Here is a 21,369-nt window from a genome sequence, read left to right as displayed (position 1 = left end):
CCCCTTTAAACCTTGACTTGAAATTTACCCAGGAATCTACCTAGCAACAACTTCAGTCCTTGGGTCATAATTTTTTCTAGGAATACAGAGGCTGACGGTCTATCCTTTAAATGCAGCCATGTGAAAGGCTTATATGTGAAAGTGGCATATTTCCACTTCATTCCCCAAAGTAAAGTCTCCTAGGCTTTGGGAAATCTAAGAATTCATTTCTTCTCTCTTTATCATAGGTAGCAGTTGTCATTACCTTGTTATTCTAAGCGATAGCTATTTTAGCACCTGCTAGTTTCCCTCAGTGTTGTGAACTCCTTGAAGGCAGAGTATTATTTCATTCATCTCAGTATCAACTGAGCGTACATCCCCAAGTGCCTGTCTCCTGAACTCTACACGATGCCTGATAATCTGGGCCCTTTCCATCACCTACTGCTATTTTCTTACTCAAGCGCATGTGCACCAAATAAATGGGTTCTATAGCCAAATACAGAGCTTTCCCAGTGGCTCAGTGGTAGGAATCCAGCTGAAATGCAGGAAACTTGCAGAAGACATGGTTTCAGTCCTTGGGTTGGGAAGATCCCCTGGAGAAGGAAATGGCAGCCCACTGCAGTATTCTTGCCTGGGAAATCCCATGGACAGAAGAGCCTGGCAGGCTACAGTCCATGCGGTGACACAAAGTCGGACACGACAAAGTGACTAAACAACAATAGCCATAAATATCATATGCTCTGAAGGAATAATGGCCCCAGTGAAGGCTTAGATCTAACATAGGACAGGTATACATTGATGTTGAAACAGACCAGAGTTCCTAAACTTCAGAGTTTCTCCCATGACCTCAGAATCACCCATTCTAGTTCATCGTCATCCCTACCGCATCAACCTAGAAATCAAGTCGAACCTCAGGCTCTTGAAAGAAGAAGATATTGTGGGAAAGGGAGAGGGTGGGATGATTTGGGAGAATGGCATTTAAACATGTATAATATCATATATGAAACGAGTAGCCAGTCCAGATTCGATGCACGATACTGGGTGCTTGGGGCTGGTGCACTGGGACGACCCAGAGGGATGGTACGGGGAGGGAGGAGGGAGGAGGGTTCAGGATGGGGAACACATGTATACCTGTGGCGGATGCATGTTGATATATGGCAAAACCAATACAATATTGTAAAGTTAAAAAATAAAATAAAATTTTAAAAAATTTTTTAAAAAAAGAAAGAAGGAGATAACGTGGAGAGGATAAAGCTTTCTCTGTTTCAGCACATTGCACCTGGCCTCCTGGAGCCAGTCACCTGAACAACCAGGGAAGCAAATATTCCTCAGGGTTAAGTTCTAAATTTCTCACGTGAAATTACAAAATACAGTGGAGTAAAAATGGAAGAGAATCCTTGGAATCTGTATCTCGGAAGATAATATCATGGAAGATAATGCTCATACGAGATGCCAAGTATTGCACACACTGTGACAAAAGAGCCACTGAAAAAACAGACAACTCAGACTGATTGTTTGCTGTCAGAAAGACAAAGAAAGGCCTCAATGTTTGGGGGTGTGTTTTTTTCTTTTTCTCTCCTGTGCAACAGTGTTGAATGAGCTAATGGAAAGGACGGAAATGATGACGTGATAATCTGATCCACCAACGTGACAGCAAAGAAGGCCTTGGAAGTTTCTAGTGGCCCAAACACTGATTGCAGACTCTCCTCCCACCCCTCTTCTACCATCACTTAACCAAAATGTTGCAGTGGAGCATCAGGCATGATAAAATGAAAGAAGGATTTAATATTTTCTTGCTTTATTATTCTTATTTTATTGTATTTTTTGGCCATGCCATTCGGCATGTGGGATCTTCGTTCCATGATAGGGAATGAACCCTGACCCCCTGCAATGGAAGCGCAGAGTCTTAACCACTGGACCTCCAGGGAAGCCCCACTATTATTCTTTGTTTTCCATTTGTAATTTTTTCAAAAGCATAACATAGCATTGAGAACATATTTGAATTTCAACCTAACAGCTGAAACAAACTTTTAAGCCCAGATGTATTATTACTCTTTTGCCACGAGCATGTGTTTAGCTTAAGAATATTTATTCAAGAACCAAGAAATAGCTCGAGGCTCTTCTTTTTTTCATGCTCAGTCACAAGTTACAAAGAACCTTCATTATGAAAATTTAATTGAGCCACGTGGTTTTGTGTCAATACGCATTCTGAAATACTTGGCTTCTGCCAGTTGGAAAGATATTATTCTTAGTTAGGTTTATAAAATCCTACAACTTTAATTATTCTCTACCATTTTGAAATAGATCTGGTTTTTGGCAAATTGAGTCACTAAGTAGAATTTATTTTTTTTTCCTTGTAACTGTTTTATTTTCCTTAAAAAATATGTGCAACGTGGAAAATGAAGCAGGACTGGAATAAATGGCTGTCAACTCAACAAACCTTAAGTAAATTTTATGCCTGGTGCTGCCATTGGTATTCAATATAACTAGATATTTTACCTTGAATAATCACTGATGGACATTGATTTTGCCTTTGCTCTTCACAGCACAGCAAAATTAATGTGAAAGTCAGACTCAAATGAGTCCCAGTGGTGTTCTCGGATCTCTGCTGAGAAGCACATTTCAAATACAGAAGAAATGGCAACCAGCTGAGACCCCGTGTATCTTGTATTGTAACAATTAATGGATATGAACAGCCCTCACAGGAGAGCTCAGGTTACCTTTCTATCAACTTTGGAGGTGAGAGTCTGAAACAGCTCATTGAGGTTAATATGTAGTGGGTTTATGATTTGATTAATCCCCACCAATTAAAACAATGATGTTTCTCTTTTTTCACATTGTATTTTTGTAATTATTCTTTGGGGTACATGGATGTAACAGTGAAATGTCAACAAGGGTGCAATAATTGCATAGGAGTTTAAAGTCAGGGAAGAAATACATTTTTCTGAATGTAATTTTTAAAAAGGAGAAAGAGAATGTAATGCAGTATTCAATGGGAAAGTAGCAGTAACTCGTTGCCCTTGATTCAAGAAATCATACTGGTGATGTGACATGTTGACATTGTCTAAAACACTACCCTACCACTTATTTGGTTCAAATTAATTCAGATCATGTGACAGAATAATTAAAAAAAAATGAGCAACTATTCTAGGTGTGGTAGTGGTTTGGTTACTAAGTTGTATCTGATTCTTGCGACCCCATGGACTGTGGCTCCTCTGTCCATGGGATTTCCCAGGCAAGAATACTGGAGTGGGTTGCCATTTCCTTCTCCAGGGAATCTTCCAAACCCAGGGATCAAACCAGCATCTCCTGCATGGCAGGCAGATTCTTTGCCAATTGAGCCACCAAGGAACTTTGGACTAATATGGTGATTTTTTATAGATAGAAGCTGAAACTCCAGTACTTTTGCCACCTCATGTGAAGAGTTGACTCATTGGAAAAGACTCTGATGCTGGGAGAGATTGGGGGCAGGAGGAGAACGGGATGACAGAGGATGAGATGGCTGGATGGCATCACCGACTTCATGGACGTGAGTTTGAGTGAACTCCAGGAGTTGGTGATGGACAGGAAGGCCTGGCATGCTGCAATTCATGGGGTCACAGAGTTGGACACGACTGAGTGACTGAACTGAATGTTTCTTCTTTGCTTTTAATCTCCCTGGGGACAAGCTCACTGGGGACAAGAGATGGGCAAATTCTTAGTAAATTTTGAAACATAACATATTTGAATAAATATGTAACAAATAAAAGACTTACTAGACATTACCTATGTGTCAGAGGAGTAACAATACCTGACTTTCAGATGTAGTTGGTGCCCTATTCCTGAGCTCTGGGCCATCACTTCTTGGCTTCTTACTCTCCCATGGCATTTTATGCCAAACACGTGCAACTCTCGGCCCAGATATTTGTTTCATTGCACAAAGATTCTTGACCCACACAGGTAAGTCGTTAGTGCTAAGTCTGTAATATCACTAGAAACAGCCCTCAGTGAATGACAACAGGATTTAGAGGAAAATAACTCTGTATTCTCAGATCTTGGGTGGGGTCGGGGGGCAGCTTTGAGGGTTACTCAGCAACATCATCCAGAGCTTCTTAGTGAGATTAATCCAAGGACTCCTAACAGTAATCATTTGATTTATGCACCCTATATTTTCTCCTTGCTCTCACTTTTGCCCTTCCCTACTGGTGCCTCCTGGAATCACCTTCCAGGTGCTTCATAGTGTCATAGGTCTGCTTCTAGAGTAATCCAAATTAAAACACGTGGTTTGGCAACATTCCTCAGGATACTTAAAAAAAAAAAAAAAAAAAAGATGGTACACGGCATTTATGCCGCATCATGTTTTACAATGCAATGTAAATAAACAGTTGTGATGCTCAGTCACAGTTCCTACAGCTTAACACCTATTCATTGCATCAACATGTTTCAGGTATTTGTATTAACTGCACATATCCTATAGGAGTTTGTATTGTGTTTATAGCACCTGCTCCTGGAAGGAATAGCTACCCAGTCCAGTATGCTTGGGTTTTCCTGGTGGCTCAGCTGGTAAAGAATCCACCTGCAATGCAGGAGACCTGGATTCAAATCCTGGTTGGGAAGATCCCCTGGAAAACAGAAAGGCTACCCTCTCCAGAATTCTGTCCTGGAGAATTCCATGGACTATACAGAGAGTCAGACATGACTGAGCCACTTTCACCAGGACTAACCCAGTGATCACAAAAGCAGAAATGTTCTACACAGTTAATCAGATCGCTTCATGGACAGGGTAGAAACCCAATCCAATCATTTATCTTCAGTGCTTTACTTATCCAGTCTTATCTCTTGAGCTGTCTGTGCAGCATACACTGCAGAGGAGATCTGGCAATTATTTGATATAATTTAATCAAAATAGATGGCAAATCAAATAATGCAAGGCATAAAGTTACACAGAGACTAGATTTCATCTGTGTTGGTGTTACAACTGCCAAATTACAACTTTAATCTCTCCTGAATCTTTACCTCTCTTAATGGAACTAGTTGTTCCATTAAATCACTGGGTTTTTGTTTTACCATTTTCACATTCAACAGAGTTTTGATAAATTGAATTGATTCTCTCATCCTGAGTCTATCTCAGTGTTTCTGAAATATGTTATGTCAAATATTAAGACTGGATTATCTCTATTTTTAAAATAAATGGTCCCATTAATAACCAATGAAAGAAGAGGAGACAAACACAAGAGATAGTAAAGGATCCTTGAAGCTATATACTACTAGCTAAATTTATTACCAATTGTGTGACCTCAAATAAAATTCTTGATCCCTCTAGGTCATTTTTTTATCTATATGATGAGAATAACAATACCTAACTTTCAGGGGCTTTATGATAATTAGCAATAATATATTTAATATTGCTTAAACACATTGCGAGTACACAAAGCTATAATTATTGTCTTGCTATTGCTCAATCTTCCCAGGCTAAGTTCTAGTCCAATTGTATTAATTGCCTCTAAAATTGATTATGCTTCTTTGGAAAGCTTTGCATTCTATGTTTCTCTCAATTCACATAGGACCAGTTCCAGCCAAGGCTTTCATATGCTTACGATTTCAGTCAAGTCAACAAATAAAACTTTGCATGGGCAACTCATGAGGTAGAACTGGAGGTGCCTGTTTCTCTAAGTGAAATGGTTTCCATGGAAAGAAAATATAATTTTAAGATAAACTTAACAATTTAATTAAGTGTAATGTGTCACTAATCTAGGAAGAAATTAAACCTGAAATTATTATTCTTGAGTTTATGTTTTAGAATTCAGCCTGTTAAACTGCCAGCTGCAAAAATTGCTATTATAGTGTTGCAAAGATTAAGTGAGATAACATAATTAAAGCACCTAGCACAATGGTTGGCAGAAAAGACATTCAAATAAGTATGACAACTTCTTAACAAAAGAAAACTATAAAATTGTAATACCATTCTTGCTATATCATGGGACAAGATAATTTGGATTGACATATACTACTTTATCATAATATTATAAATCAGGGATATTAAATATGTAACATATTCTTACTCATTTAAGACTCAGAGACATCATTCATAAGGAAACAGAATTTCAAATGCCTTCTTCACTTTTTTGGCGATAAACTGCACTTCCCTTTCTGTCTTGAAACTAAAGAGCTGGAAAATATCCCCAACCAACCTCTCATTCTCAGTGATTTAAATTTAAGATTTTTGTTTTAGGGAGAATAAAATAAAAAATCTTATCATGGTAAGATGCATCTCACAGCATTGAGCCCAATTTGTATAAATGATCCAGGCTCATAAAACACAATTTCATTCTAGAAAGCATTCCTAAACTTGCCATTTGGGATTTGTATTCCAAGAAGGCAGGTAATGCAATGAAGATGAGAGATCTCTTCTATCTTATTAAATGTCCAAAAAATGACATTTTACTTATTTTTTGTAATTTTTATTGGACTATATTTGGTTTACAATGTTGTGTTTAGTGTACAGTAGAGTGAATCAGTTATACATATAATAACATCCACTCATTTTTAGATTTTTTTCCCATTATAGGCCACTACAAAGTATTGAGTATAGCTCCCTGTGCTATGCAATAGGTCCTTATTAGTTATCTATTCTATATATTTGCTGTTTAGTTGCTAAGTCATGTCTGACGCTTCTGTGATCCCATGGACTATAGCCTGCCAGGCTCCTCTGTCCATGGGATTTTCCTAGTAAGAACACTGGAGTGGGCTGCCATTTCCTTCTCCAGGGGATTGAACCTGCATAGGGGGTACAGGGGGATTCTTTACCACTGAGCCACCAGGGAAGCCCCATCCTAGTGTGTATATGTCAGTTCCAATCTTCCAACTTATCCCTCCCTTCCCTTACCCCCGTGGAACCATAAGTTTGTTTTTCACATCTGTAACTATTTCTGTTTTATAGATAAGTTCATTTTTACCCTTGTTTCTAGATTTCACATATAAGCAATATCATATGATGTTTCTCTTTCTCTGTCTGACTTACTTCACTTATTATGACAATCTCTGGGTCCATCCATGTTGCTGCAAATAGCACTATGTCCTTCTCTTTTATGGTTGAGTAACATTCTATGGTGGGCTTCCCTGGTGGTTCTGTGGTAAAGAATCTGCTTGCCAATGCAGGAGACACAGATTTGATCCCTGGGTAGGCAAGATCTCCTGGAGGAGGACATGGCAACCCATTTCAGTATCCTTGCCTGGAGAATCAATGGACAGAGGAGCCTGGTGGGCAATAGTCCGTGGAGTTGCAGAGTCAGACATGACTGAAGCAACTTAACACGCACACATGCATACACCTTTTCAAATTATGGTTTTCTCTAAATACATAACCAAGAGTGGGATTTCTGGATCATATGGTAGCTCTATTTTTAGTTTTTTAAGGAACCTCCATACTGCTCTCCATAATGGCTGCACCAGTTTACATTTCCACCAACAGTGTGAGAGGAGGGTTCCCTTTCCTCCACACCCTCTCCAGCATTTATTGTTTGTAGATTCTCTTATGATGGCCATTCTGAAAAGTGTGAAGTGATACCTCATTATAGTTTTCATTTTCATTTTTCTAATAAGTAATGTTGAGCATCTTTTCATGTGCTTTTCAGCCATCTGTATGTCTTCTTTGGAGAAACGTCTATTTAAATCTTCTGCCCATGCTTTGATTGGGCTGTTCATTTGTTTGTTTGCTTTTTATACTCAGCTGCATAAGCTGCTTGTATATCTGGGAGATTAATCTCTTGTCAATTGCTTCATTTGCAAATATTTTCTCCCATTCTGAGGGCTGTCTTTTCATCTTGTTTATGGTTTCCTTTGCTGTGCAAAAGCTTTTAAGTTTAATTAGGCCCTATTTGCTTATTTTTGCTTTTATCTTCATTACTCTAGGAGGAGAATCAAAAAAGACCTTGCTGTGATTTATGTCAAAGAGCTCTCTGCCTACATTTCCCTCTAAGAGTTTTATAGTATCTGATGTTACTTTTAGGTCTTTAATTCACTGTGAGTTTATTTTTGTGAGTGGTCATAGGGAGTGTTTGGATTTCATCTGTTTACATGCACCTCTTATTGAAGAGACTGTCTTTTCTCCATTGTATATTCTTGCCTCCTTTGTCGTAGATTAAGTTACCATAGGTGCACGGGTTTATCTCTGTACTTTCTATCCTGTTACACTGAAGAGTAGCTCCATAGTTCCATTGGCTATGTTCCTGTTTTTGTGCCACTACCACACAGTTTTGATGACCAGAGCTTTGTGGTATAGTCTGAAGTCAAGGATTCTGATTCCTCCAGGTCCATTTTTCTTTCTCAAGATGCTTTGGCTGTTCATGGTCTTTTGCGTTTCCATACAAATTACAAAAATCATGACATTGAAGATCTATGCCACAATAACACAATTTGTACACATAGCCACAAATGCCCAAACATGCACAGGATTACAGCTTGCACTTTTATTTAATATACCTTTCATTTTAATTTTCAAACTTTCTAGCAAGCAATCCATTGGTAATTTAGAGATATGTGCAAAGAAACTTTTTTAAATATATTTTTTTAGAGTAGAACATACTCATCTCTGTTTTGATCCTTTCAGACATGCTTTCACCACTTGTAAAACTTAACAGAAAACTGGGCACAGTGTGATGGCATCTCCAAACTCTAATTTCTGCAAATCTACATCAGTTACAAGGGGATCAACTCAGCCAGAGCTACAGGTTTAAAACACTAGCTCCTTCCTTCCCTCTTTTTCAGGTGGATTCTGCCAGTTTTATTAAAGGAGGTCCTAAAATATAGTTACTTGATAAGCAGTGACAAAGTTTCAGTATGTTGCATGGGAGAGTCCAGTGGGAAAAGTTTCTGAATATCCATATTTGCATGACTTATTTAAAAATTGACCCACATTATTATTTTACAAAAGCATAGTGTTCTCTTATTCAGGCCTCCTCCCTTTATAGTCTTATTCAACTTGACAATTATGACTATTATAATAATATAATATAATAAATAGTGATCCTTTTCTGCTACCCCCTGTTGATAACAGTAAAGAACCCTTATATGAAGAACCTTTTATTTTCAGTTAGGTGTGTCCATTAAATAAATAAATGTGAAGGTTTGAGTCCTCCCCACCTTCATATTAGCAAACATGTTAACTAAATTTGGATGGTAAACCACTGAATAATTCATAAAAAATAAATATGACATAAATGATCACTACAAATTTGCACCATTTGGTTTTCCTCTAAATAATAACTGAAGAAGAAAGCTGGCTCTGGGGGATGCTAATTGAGGTGGAAATGGGAGTGGGGAGCTTGTTTTCTGAAAGCACAATTTCTGGGCTTGGTCAGCTTAAATTTCAACACTCAAAATGAATCCAGCCATCATGATCCTAAAATATAAATGTTCCATCCTGCAACCAGGATGGGAGTCAGGACTCCTTTCCCATTTCAATAATAACCTTTTCCTGGCACATATCAATAGGTACCAAAGCCAAGTTCTTTGCAAGAAAATGAATATTAGGTCTCACTGCTTGAATAATAATTAAATTTGGATGGTTAACTACACTAGATATGACAGTCTGTTAGGGAATGTTCCATTAGAGAACTGAAGTATTTGGATATATTACAGTCACTGTAATAAATTCAAGTCAGTGGATTTGAAAGTCCTTTCTGTATGAAAATGCAGATATAATCTCAGAATTATCTGTGCCGAGACATGCATTTATAGACATGTCTAAATGTCAAAAATGTCTGCAGATAGACTAGATTTGGGGGTGCAAAATAACTATGTAAGATGTCAAACTTAGAAAAAAATATTTAGCAAACATGTACCTATCTATTGGATTATTGTTAAATTCCCTACAATTGAGAGAGTCAATTTCTAGGCAGGTTGATAAGAACTCCGGGGTTTCCCTGAGGAGGAGAAAGGGGTCTGGGGTTCTTGAGGAGGAGATAAGGGTCTGGGGTTCTCCAGGAGGAGAAAAGGACAAACTTTTTTTTTTCTCTGTATTCCTTAGTCTTAGTCACATAAAACAGTCTTTTTTTTCCTTTAAGCCCGGAACTGATGATTACACAGCTCGGTTTAAACACTTTACTAGGGATTATATAACAACAATGCATCCTTCTTGAGGTCAGTTTCTCCTTCCTGAAAACCTTCTGACTAATCCTGATTTCTTAGAATGTATATTATGGGACTGGGTCTGGTAGGATCTTTCTATTGTTAAGTTCTAATTCTGTTATCCTAAAATGTAAATTGTGGGAGTGGGTCTGATAAAATTTTTACAACCTCGAGACATTCTTTTGACTATTGTAACAGCTAATTTTAAAAGTATATAACTTCCTTGCTAACACTAGCATGGGGGGCACTCTCTGTCCCCCTTCTGATGTCTATGTCAGAAGCTTTCTCTGTCCCTTTTTCACTTTAAAAAACTCCGCTACATAAAAGCTCTTGAGTGATCAAGCCTGGTCCCTGGTCTTCTTCAGAGATCACAAATCCAACATCGTTCACCGTAAGCTATCACAAGTTATCACGATTTTAGGGATGAGAGAATTGAAGCTCAAAGTGTGTCCATAACTTAATAAAAATCGTATGATACAACAGATGGTATTTTCCAAAGACAGTCACACCAATACCTCCACGTGGTCTTCTATAATGCAACCTTGAGGTCAAGTCTATACCCTCTCTCCATTTTTCTGGGAAATGTGTTAACTGCTCTAACCAACAGAATATGGCAGAAGTGATGCTGTATGGTTTCCTAGGTTACAAAGGCCCTGCAGCTCCTGCCTCATTCTCTTTGGATGACAGCTAGGTACCACATATGAATTTCCACCACTCTGAGACTGTCTCATTGGAGTGGTCACATGTAGATGACCCAGTAGACAGCCATAGCTGAGTTTTCAGGCAAGAGTCAACATCAACGGACAAGCATGTAAGTGTGCCATCTTAGACATCCAGTCCAGCTGAGTCTTCAGATGACTGCAACAGCCAACACACAACTTCAACTGCATGACAGATCTCAAGTGAGAACTTCCCATCCAGACCCTACTTAAATTTCTGACCTACAAAATCATGAGCAAAATAATTTTTTTTTTAAGTACTGAGGTTTGGGGCAATAACAACTGAGAAGCACAGATAGTAAATCATAAAGCTAGGATTTGGAGCTAGTTGTGTCTGATCCAAGGGTATTATTTTTCCTAATTATATATCCCCTGGGGTATATAATTCTCATTATTTTTCACATTCAGGACATGGAATTTCAGTGGAGAGAATGTACAGCTTTGAAATCACCTTTTCTTTAGTGAACTGAGTGGTCAGATGGGTAGGTCCAATAAATACTAAGGTTTAGCAAAGGTAAAAGAAAGTATAAGGTAGAATGCTGAGACTTAACATTCATTAAACCATTAGCTGAACCAAAAGTATAAAAGGGATCTTTAAGGCAATGGAACCTAATGCAGTCCTTATGACTTAATGGTTAGTTAGGAGAGAAAAATGTACCAGAATAAAAGGACCTTACCTTCTCCCCACTCCCCCAAAATATACTATTATATCTTCCAGAAATCAAATATGGCAAGCAATTGCAAAATAGACAGCTATTTAGATTTTAGCTTCACTACAACTCCCAGAAGGGAGGAGACAGTTAATGGATGCAGAATTCAAGCGGAGGCAAGCATCTTTCTTAAAGGTGAAGCAGAGCAATTGAATTTATTCTTGTTTGTCAATCATCACCAAACAAGATATATTGAGTATCCATGGTGTACAAAGAACCCTGAGGTAGAAAAAGAAAAAAGAAACAGAACATAAATTCTATTCCCAGAGAGCTCTGGCAAGCTCTCTAGGGATAAGACAAGCATATGTGAAATGATGACACAATTTACTTACTTTTTGCTTAAACACATGTACTTTTCACAAAGGACCAGAGGGCATCATGACTGATATACAGAAATAACCTAACATTTGAAGGTTCAATGCAGACATTGTATTTACACCAAAATTGTAAGAGAAATTCTTTTTCTTTTTTATCTTACTTGCAAATAAAGGACACGATTAAAGCAGTTAGGTGATTTGCTCAAAGTTACCCAACACAGCTGAGGTTTTTTTGGAGCCTGTCAATGTAGAATCACACATTCTATTCATTGTGCAAAGAAGGTGAAGAAGGACAAAGAAGAATAGTGGACACTGAACACTAGACCCAGGACGGCTCTTGAAATGCAGAAGTAAAAGGAATTAACAACAAACAAAAAGGAGAAGGGCATCCACATTCATCCACCTGCGTGTTGTTCCTGTATCACTTGATTTTCTGTAACCTCTAGTTTTTTTTTCCTGCCTTTGAGTTGAAAGTTTCCTGCTTACCCTGCTAATTCCTGAGAGCAACTTTAAACGTGCTACCTTTCTGGCATCTGATGTGCCTCCAAGTAACATATGTATAAATCAAATCAAGTGCTGTTTTTAAAAAATTCCTTTATGAATTTGTCTTAATTCCTTGATGAGAGCTAAGCCTAAAGAGTCTACTTCATATTCACTTTCATCTATGCTTTACAACTGTTCCCCACATGTCCCCCCGCCCCGCATTAGACATGTTCATTTGATTGTTAAGAAACCTAGATAATCATGCTAAGAGTTTAAAGAGAAAACTGCCTGAACCTGAACTTGTCAGGGATATTTTTTGTGACTAAGCAGGGCTTGAGTACAACATTAAAAATGGTGGAGTGATAAATACGCAATAAATATGGAGAGGATGATGTAAGGGAAAGTATATAGGTGTGGGCTGGTAGGGGAAGAAAATTAAGTTGTATAACATATTGTAATAAAATTTGTTTCTAGTAATCTTTTAAAATGATAGAATGACAGATTACCATGAAAGGTGGGAAGAATATAACTTCAGAGCGGGGTTGAGGGTACAAATATCACAATGCTTGATTACTCTTTCAATAAAATGCTATTTTTCCTAAAATTCAATATAAAAGATAAACTTATATCAGGCACCTATCCTGCCACAGGCATTTTGCTGTGTCCCTTTATGTAATTCACATTGACAATTAACAGAGTTTGCATAGAAATGCTAGTTAAAAGCCAGAGACTCCATTGTGGGCTTACTTTCAGAGCAGGTTTCACCTATTTTTAAAGCTCAGAGGTTTTGCCCAATGCATGATAGATGATGGAAAACCAGCAGAGAGGTCTTTTTATTTATTTATTTATTTATTTATTTGCCTGCACCAGGTCTTGGTTGCAGCATGTTGGATCTTGAGTTGAGGCATGCAAACTTTTAGTTGCAGGCATGTCAGATCTAGTTCCCTGACCAGGGATGGAACTTGGGACCCCTGCATTAGGAGCACAGAGTCTTAGCCACTGGACCACCAGGAAAGTACAGGAAAAAGTCTTGGAAGGACAATTGTGTATTGAAGACATTCTCTCATGCAATGACATCTGGGACAGTTACCTTAATGACCACCTTCCACTCTCATGTAGTACTTAGTACTTTTTGGAAATATTTTCTACACTTTAAAAAATAACATTATTGGAACTTTAACTATCTTTCAAAGGCATTGGAGGAAAGGGCCTAGATGTTTATGGCCTTTAACTTATTTTTTAAGGTAAATACTCTCTAGCTATGTTGATTATAAGGTACTTTTATTTTTCTTTTCAGTTCTCCATTCTAGTTTACCCTTTGGTATCAAATTGATGATGGTTAATATTAGTTAAGCAAAAATCTGTCCTATTTCCCCATATTTGCCTTTTCACCAAATTTTCACTACCTGAAAGTCATTTATATATATATATATATATATATATATATATATATATATATTCATTTATATATATATGTTTATATTTATATATATATATGCATAAAAGCACAGCTCTGGAGCCAAACTTCCTCAGTTAAATTCTCAGCTATGTCACTTACTTCATCACAATAGATCCATAGTGTCTCTGTGCTTCAGTTTCCTTATTTGTAAAGGTGTGGATAAGTATATTCTCTCATAAGGTCATTTAAATGACTAAAGAGGGTAAGATTTATAAAGTGCTTTGGGAAATTTCTGACACAGCATTTCTTTATACATATTAGCAATTTAAGTATTGGGATCCAAAGAGCAGGAAATTTTATCTGTTGCATCTTCAGTAGCTAAATAGTGCCTACCATATAACAGATATCCAATACATAATCACTGAATAAGTATATAATTTCATTTGCCTATTTTTATAATAGCAAGGGAGACTGTGCTAGGATTCTATTATTCCAGAAGAATATAAATAAAAACCTAACTAAAGGGAAAATAAATTCTGCAGCTAATTGAAAAATTAAACTTGGACTTAATGAATCCTATCTGTGAAGTGGCTCTAAGAGTCCAGAGAATTTCAGGATGAGTTACAGTAATATATGTAGTTGTAGCAAATACTTATTAAGCATTTACTATAAACCAGGCATTTGATAAGCATTATCTTATTGAATGCTAGTGTGTCCTTATAGAATAAGCTGATTTTTATCCTGATTTCACATATGAGAATTCTGAAGCTCATAAACGCTAATTAACTTGCCCAAGGTTGTACATAGCTAGCAAGCGGTAGAGTCTGGTATGCATCCTAAGGATCGCAGAACCCAGTTATTCAGTTGTTCAGTCGTGTCCAACTCTTTGTGATGCCATGGATTGCAGCACTCCAGGTTTCCCTGTCCTTCACCATCTCCCAGGGTTTGCTCAAACTCATGTCCATCGAGTCAGTGATGCCATCCAACCATCTCATCCTCTGTCATCCCCTTCTCTGCCTTCAATCTTTCCCAGCATCAGGGTCTTTTCCAGTGAGTCAGTTCTTCACATCAGGTGGCCAAAGTACTGGAGTTTCAGCTTCAGCGTCAGTCCTTCCAGTGAGTATTTAGGGTTGATTGCCTTTAGGACTGACTGGCTTTATCTCCTTGTTGTTGAAGGAACTCTTAAGAGTCTTCTCCAGCACCACAGTTCGAAAGCAACAATTCTTTGGTGCTCAGCCTTCTTATGTTTCAACTCTCACACCTGTACATGACTACTGGAAAAACTATAGTTTTGACTATATGGACCTTTGTCAGACTCCAGGGCTCAAGTTTTTAACCACTTCACTATGTGCTATTATATTTATTCAAAAATCAATGTGTGGGAATCTAAAATATGTCATGCTCTATTTTGAGAAAAATGTGCAGAGAAAAACGTGGTGGAGGCACAGTTCCAAGGTAAAAAGAGCAGAGCTGCAATGGGACAATTAAAGCAGAGAGTGAGCTCCTTAGTAACTAATATAAAGGGATGTGTACACTAAACAGAAGGATGAATATTGAGATATTTCCACAAAAGCTGGACTATAAAGCCAGCAATTAGAGACAGAGGAAAAAAGTGGTCAGTCACAGGTCTGAAAACAAACATCAAGGTGCCCCTGAGTGAATCTTGTGACCTGTCTCTGGCTTTTCCTTGCCCCTCTGGCTTGTTATCTACGAAAGGATGACAAGAGCCCACAGGATGCTAGCCTGCCCTCTACACAGAGCACACTCTTTGTTCACGATTCCTAATCCCGTATATACTGCGGTCCCTTACTATGATACATCATTATAGTGTGTTTAAATATTGAGGCAGGAAATAGATGGGCCTCAGGCTAAGCAGCCAGAGGTCATCCCCTGTGGACAGATACTCCAGCGTAGCAGGAGCAAGAGAAGAGCTGAGCCCTGCTCAGATAAAAGACCATTTATTTCTCATTTTGGAAGTCAGGGAGACCTTCCTGACTACACTTGCACAGAAAGACTTCTTGGAGGTCAAAAGGAGGGGGCGCCAAGCCATAGTAAGAGATGTCTTGGATGCAGACAGGTGTTATGAAAGAAATAAGAAAACTCCTTAAGTATATCCAAGGTTACGTGAAAGTGAATGCCATTAGCTCTCAAACTCTATTGGAAATCTGGATTTTTTCAAGCCTATTAAAACACAAAACTACATGCTTCAACATGGTTAAACCCTGAAAATGTTATGCTAAGTAAAAGAAACTGGGCACAAAAGGTCACATATGCTATGAATCCATTTATATGAATAGTCCAGAATAGGAACACTCACAGAGACAGAAAGCAAATGGGTTGTTTCCAGGGGCTGTGGGCAAGAGGGCAGCTGGGAAAGGGTACAGGGTTTCTTCCTGGGCTGATGAAAATATTCTGGGATTAACTGGTGATGATGGTTGTGCAACATTGTGAATGTGCCAAGAGCCAATCAACTGTACACTTTAAAATGGTTAATATGGTGAGCTTTATGTTATGTGAATTTTACCTCAATTTTTAAAAGACACAAAAATATTACTAACAGGATCTTTGGCCCACAGAAATCCTTTTTAACTTCAATTCCAAAGCCTCGGGACATTCATCTGAAATCAAACTACTCTGAAAGTTGCCAGCATTTACTCTTTTAGAGATCAAGAAATGGAAGTAGAGAAAACGGAACAGTTTGCTTCTAATATAAGAGGTCAACCTCTTCTAATAAAACAATTATAATAAAGAAAAAAACCCTGGGCTACTTTTTCCCAAATTGCTCCCAGCAGAACTGCTCTAAGACATGATATGTCTTCATCTTCATAAAATATTGAAAAATACTTTAAGAACACTAATTTTAGATGGCACAATGTTATTTTAAATTCCTGAGTAGTTATTAATGCCCATAAAATAGCCAATATTTATTTACAGCACATAAAACCAAGAAAAGGAATTTGTTACTTAAAATACTTTTCCAAAAAATTTATCATTATTTACTCACTTCAAATAGCTTAGTCTTCCCTCTACTTCTACATAAATCAAGCTCTTGCCAATTTTTTCTAACTCTCCCTCCATCCTTCCATCCATTTGACTCGTTAAAGTACTCTGCAATGCCCTGCCCTGACTCTGAGCACCCAAGTGTGTCTTCCCAATGTCTATGTAAGACCATAGAGTACGGAAGCAAAAGAAGCAAAGAAAAGGTGAAGCTCATAAAGTAGAGAGACAAGATAAAGGACAGGAAATGTGTAGGAGATTATGAGGCTCACGTTTAGAGCTTGTTGGCTAAAGAAAGCCAGTTGAGCAGCATTGTTAGTCAATGTCCACTCGCAGGCTGCCATTCCAGAATGGTGTCGAGGTGTGGGTTAAGGTAATAAGCTTGGGTTCAGACAGTTCTAGGTTTGAATCCAACTTTTTATGAGCATGGTCAGGTTTTCATCTACTTAGAGTCTCAGTTAACTCATATGTAAAATGGGATTAACAATATCTATTTCCTGAAATTATCACAGTGAGTAAATAAGATTATGTTAGCAAATCACTTAGCACTGAGTAGAGTTCAAACTAAACTTTGAGTATCACCAATAGTAAAGTGAACCCCATTTCACTACTATCAACATTATGGACCTTACTTATCTACCAACACTGTTCAAGGACATATTAGATTGTTTGGCTTTTATATTAATATCTATTATATTGAGCATTCAACAAGCATTCCAATGGCTCTTTTGGCCATTTATAAAGTTTATTTCCCCCTATCCTAATCATTCATTTCTTATTTACTTAAAGGACTTTTACATTTATCCCCTCTCGATCTCATATAGCATCATTCCTTCTCCCTTTTTGTGACCTTTCAATATTCTACCCTTTGCTATTAAGCAGACTGATTTCAAGGGCTTCTCCAAGGACTCATCAGGTAAAGAATCAGCCTGCAATGTAGGAGACACAGGAGATGCAGGTTAGATCCCTGGGTCACGAAGATCCCCTAGAGAAGGACATGGCAACCCACTTGAGTATTCTTGCCTAGAAAATCCCTCGGACAGAGGAGCCTGGTGAGTTACAGGCCATAGGGTTGCAGAGTTGGACACAACTGAGCACAGCACGGCACAGACTGATCTCAACTTGGTTCAGTTCAGTTCAGTCACTCCGCCGTGTCCGACTCTTCATGACTGCATGGACCACAGCACGCCAGGCCTCCGTGTCCATCACCAACTCCCAGAGTTCACCCAAACTCTTCTCCGTTGAGTCGGTAATGCCATCCAGTCATCTCATCCTCTGTTGTCCCCTTGTCCTCCTGCCCTCAATCTTTCCCAGCATCAGGGTCTTTTCCAATGAGTCAGCTCTTCACGTCAGGTAGCCAAAGTATTGGAGTTTCAGCTTCAACGTCAGTCCTTCCAATGATTGCTGCACTGCAATTCCAAATCATATTAATGAGCCAAATATTAGTCAACTGAATAACTGAAGAGGACAGCCCTTCCACTTCCATTTGCCTTTTAGAAGAGACTAATAAGTTGATTCACAGCCCATGGCTCAGGGATGAATCCAAAGAATCTATTCCCAGCAGGCAAGGCATGTGCCTTCTGTGTAACAGCTGTCTCTTTGTGCTATAACTTCAAGCACAGTATTGTGCTAAAACAGCAAGTAATGCAATAAAAATGGGACAATTCGGCTTCCCCCTGTGCACTGGGACGTGTGAATAGGAAAAATAAAGAAAAAAAAATCTGATTTTTTTCATCAGTGAAATGGAGACATTGACCAAAAAAACAGCTGGGGTAGAGGAAAGGTCTGAGAGATGATTTTTCCATTTCTCCTTTGCTAAAGAGAAACCCCAGTTATTCTCTGGCTTGCTTTCTGATGTTTTGCCAATACCATCAGATTCTCTGAAACGAAGAAAAGAGACACTGACAGCTGTGCCCAGCACAGAAACCACCAAACTGTATAGCCTGTCACATGGCATCAAGCCAAAGGAAGATATCAAAAAGACCCAAACACAACTCACATGTATCAGAGTGTTTAAGAGAAACAGAGGGCAGGGCATGTGGGAGCACCGTGGGCTCTATGATACATTTCTTGTCTCCAAAAACATGAGAGTCACAGGATTTCCATGAATGCGCTAGAATTGATCCAGTAAAAGAGTATATCACTATGCCTGGTATCAGATGAGGTTCAGGGCAAAAAAGAAAATAATGCTTTTCAGGTAATTTCTGTGCAGTGCTTCTCCACATCTAGCATTCAAATGATCTTCATGCTAACCTTCTGAATTAGGGAGCACTTTGTAGTATATAGAAACCAATTTCAAATTAGCTCACACAAAAAAGAGAACTTATTGGCCGATCTGGGTTCATGAATATTAGATACCCTAGTGGACCCTCCTGTCACATTTACATGATTTTCTCCTCAGATAGAATTCCTCCTCTTAGCAGGTGAAGTTGATTAAAACAGAAGGAAAATCTTGAGCTTCTCCCATTGTCAATTGCTCCCATTTGATTGTTGTGACCAAATAATCACCATTTCTCACATGTGTCCTCAAAATTTCCTATCTCCACAACGGCCAACCAAGTATGAAAGATCCTTGCTGAAAGGGAAGGAGGAGAAGAAAGGTGAAAAGGTGATAGAAGAAAGAGATTATCGATGAAATGAGAGAATACGTGAATGCTCCGGTTGCTCCATTTTCTCTGTAAACATAACAATAGATTAGATTCCATTACTCAACAAGTATACATTCATCTGTACTGTTTCATATGGTAGCCACCAGCTATATGTGCTCATTTCAATTTAAGTGAAAATTAAGCAAAGTGTAAAATTTAGTTCCTCAGTTGCACAAGTCACATTTCAAGTGGACAACAGCCACATGTGGCCAGTGGCTACCTTACTAGACAACATGAATATAGAATACTTCCATCATCACAGAAGGTTCAACTGGATAGTGCTGATCTATATTTTTGTAGTGCTGATCTGTATTGCCAGACTTAGTCTGGCAAGCAAAATAATGAGAGATACTATTCATACCAGAAAAAATATAGCATTCGGAAGTGAAAAGCAAAAGGAGAAAGTAAACTTTCTGATGGGAGAGGGTAGTGAATACTGCACCAACAGGGTCTTAAGGACAGGAAACAGATCAGCTTTTCATGGATAAATCTTTCTATACTAGAAAGAAGTATGAGATAAGGTTAGAACTGGGGAGTGAGGAAATGGGATCTGTAACACAGGGCCCAGGAGACACATAGAGTCAAAGTTTAATCTCAGACTTGGGGATCAGAGATATGCCACTCAAGGTGAGGGATTGTCATCTGCCTAAAAAATGTTGTTGTTTCTTTTTAATGGAACTGAAATAAAATATACTGGAAACTGGCTAATTGATCAGGTTGCTCTATCAGCTTCATTTCTTAAGGCAAATATTAGGGCTTGCAAATTTTACTATGAATTAAGTGCCAAAGAATGCATTTTCTCTTAAATTTCTTAATTTGAGTAGGCAGACAGTTCACAGATACAATCATGATCTTACGCTGGCTTGCTTGCTAAGGTGGAAGTGATAAAATAGTTTTTATATCCTATATTTAGCATGAAATGTGACACCAGATGTCAGTAAGTGTACATAACCTGAAATTTTAGTAAATCTAAATCTCTGTGATCCGAAGCGAAATTTGTTCTCTCTAACCTTCCAGACAGATTAGTACACTGACCTGGTATCAGAAAGTCCTATGATTCTTGAAACACCAACTAAAAATGAGGATGAAAGTCAATATTTTCACTATTTTTTGCATCTATGAAATGACCTATAAAATAAAGTAGGGGAAATCCTTAACTTTAAAAGATAAATGTTTCCAATGTCCTTGACAGACATCTTTAAATGTCAATGTTTAAAACGAATACATTTTTATTTCTACAATAATATACTCATTATGGAGAAAAACAAAATATAGAAAAAACAAGGTAGAATTGGGATAAATATTTGAACATATTTGTACAACTTATATATGAATACAATCCCTATTGACATTTTGATGTTTGGGGGTTTTTGTTGGTTGCTAATTGTAGCTTAAACAAGTGTGTTTTGTCATACATTTAGATTTAGGATTATTTTTAAAAGCTGTCAATGTAAAAAACTTTGTTTATAACATTTTGCATAATATAATTTACCTAGCCATTCTCCTTATATTGTTTTTAACTTTTGGATCATCATAAATACAAGACAACAAATATGTTCGGACATTATTACACAGAGGGTTGGGATTTTAGTGATTTTGTGGTCATGCACTGATGTCAGATCCCAGTATTAAACACATGAATCTCTGGTTTCCCATCTGTGGGATCTTGGAAAGCTGCTAAAACTCTCTGTACCTCAGTTTCCTTATTTGTAAGACTGAATTCATTCTGTGTGAAGAATTAAAAAGAGATGATAATAGCCCATTCTCTTAATAAATAATATTCTCTCCATAAGATGGATTCCCAGAACTGAAATTACTGGATCAAAGCTACAACAGGTTTCAAGTCTATTATGAAGTCTTGCCAAATATACTTTTTAAAAGATTTATGTCAATGGTTATGTCACCAGTCGTTTCTAAAGGTGCCTATTCACTATTCGGTCACCAGCCCTAATTTTAAGTAAGTAATCAGGCAAACAACAGATTTTCTTCAGCCAAAATAGAAAATAAAGT

The sequence above is a fragment of the Bos indicus genome, chromosome 18 (genome assembly GCF_029378745.1).
Source record: "Bos indicus isolate NIAB-ARS_2022 breed Sahiwal x Tharparkar chromosome 18, NIAB-ARS_B.indTharparkar_mat_pri_1.0, whole genome shotgun sequence".
NCBI classification, from domain to species: Eukaryota; Metazoa; Chordata; class Mammalia; order Artiodactyla; family Bovidae; genus Bos; species Bos indicus.
Note: the sequence above shows the minus strand (reverse complement) of the source record.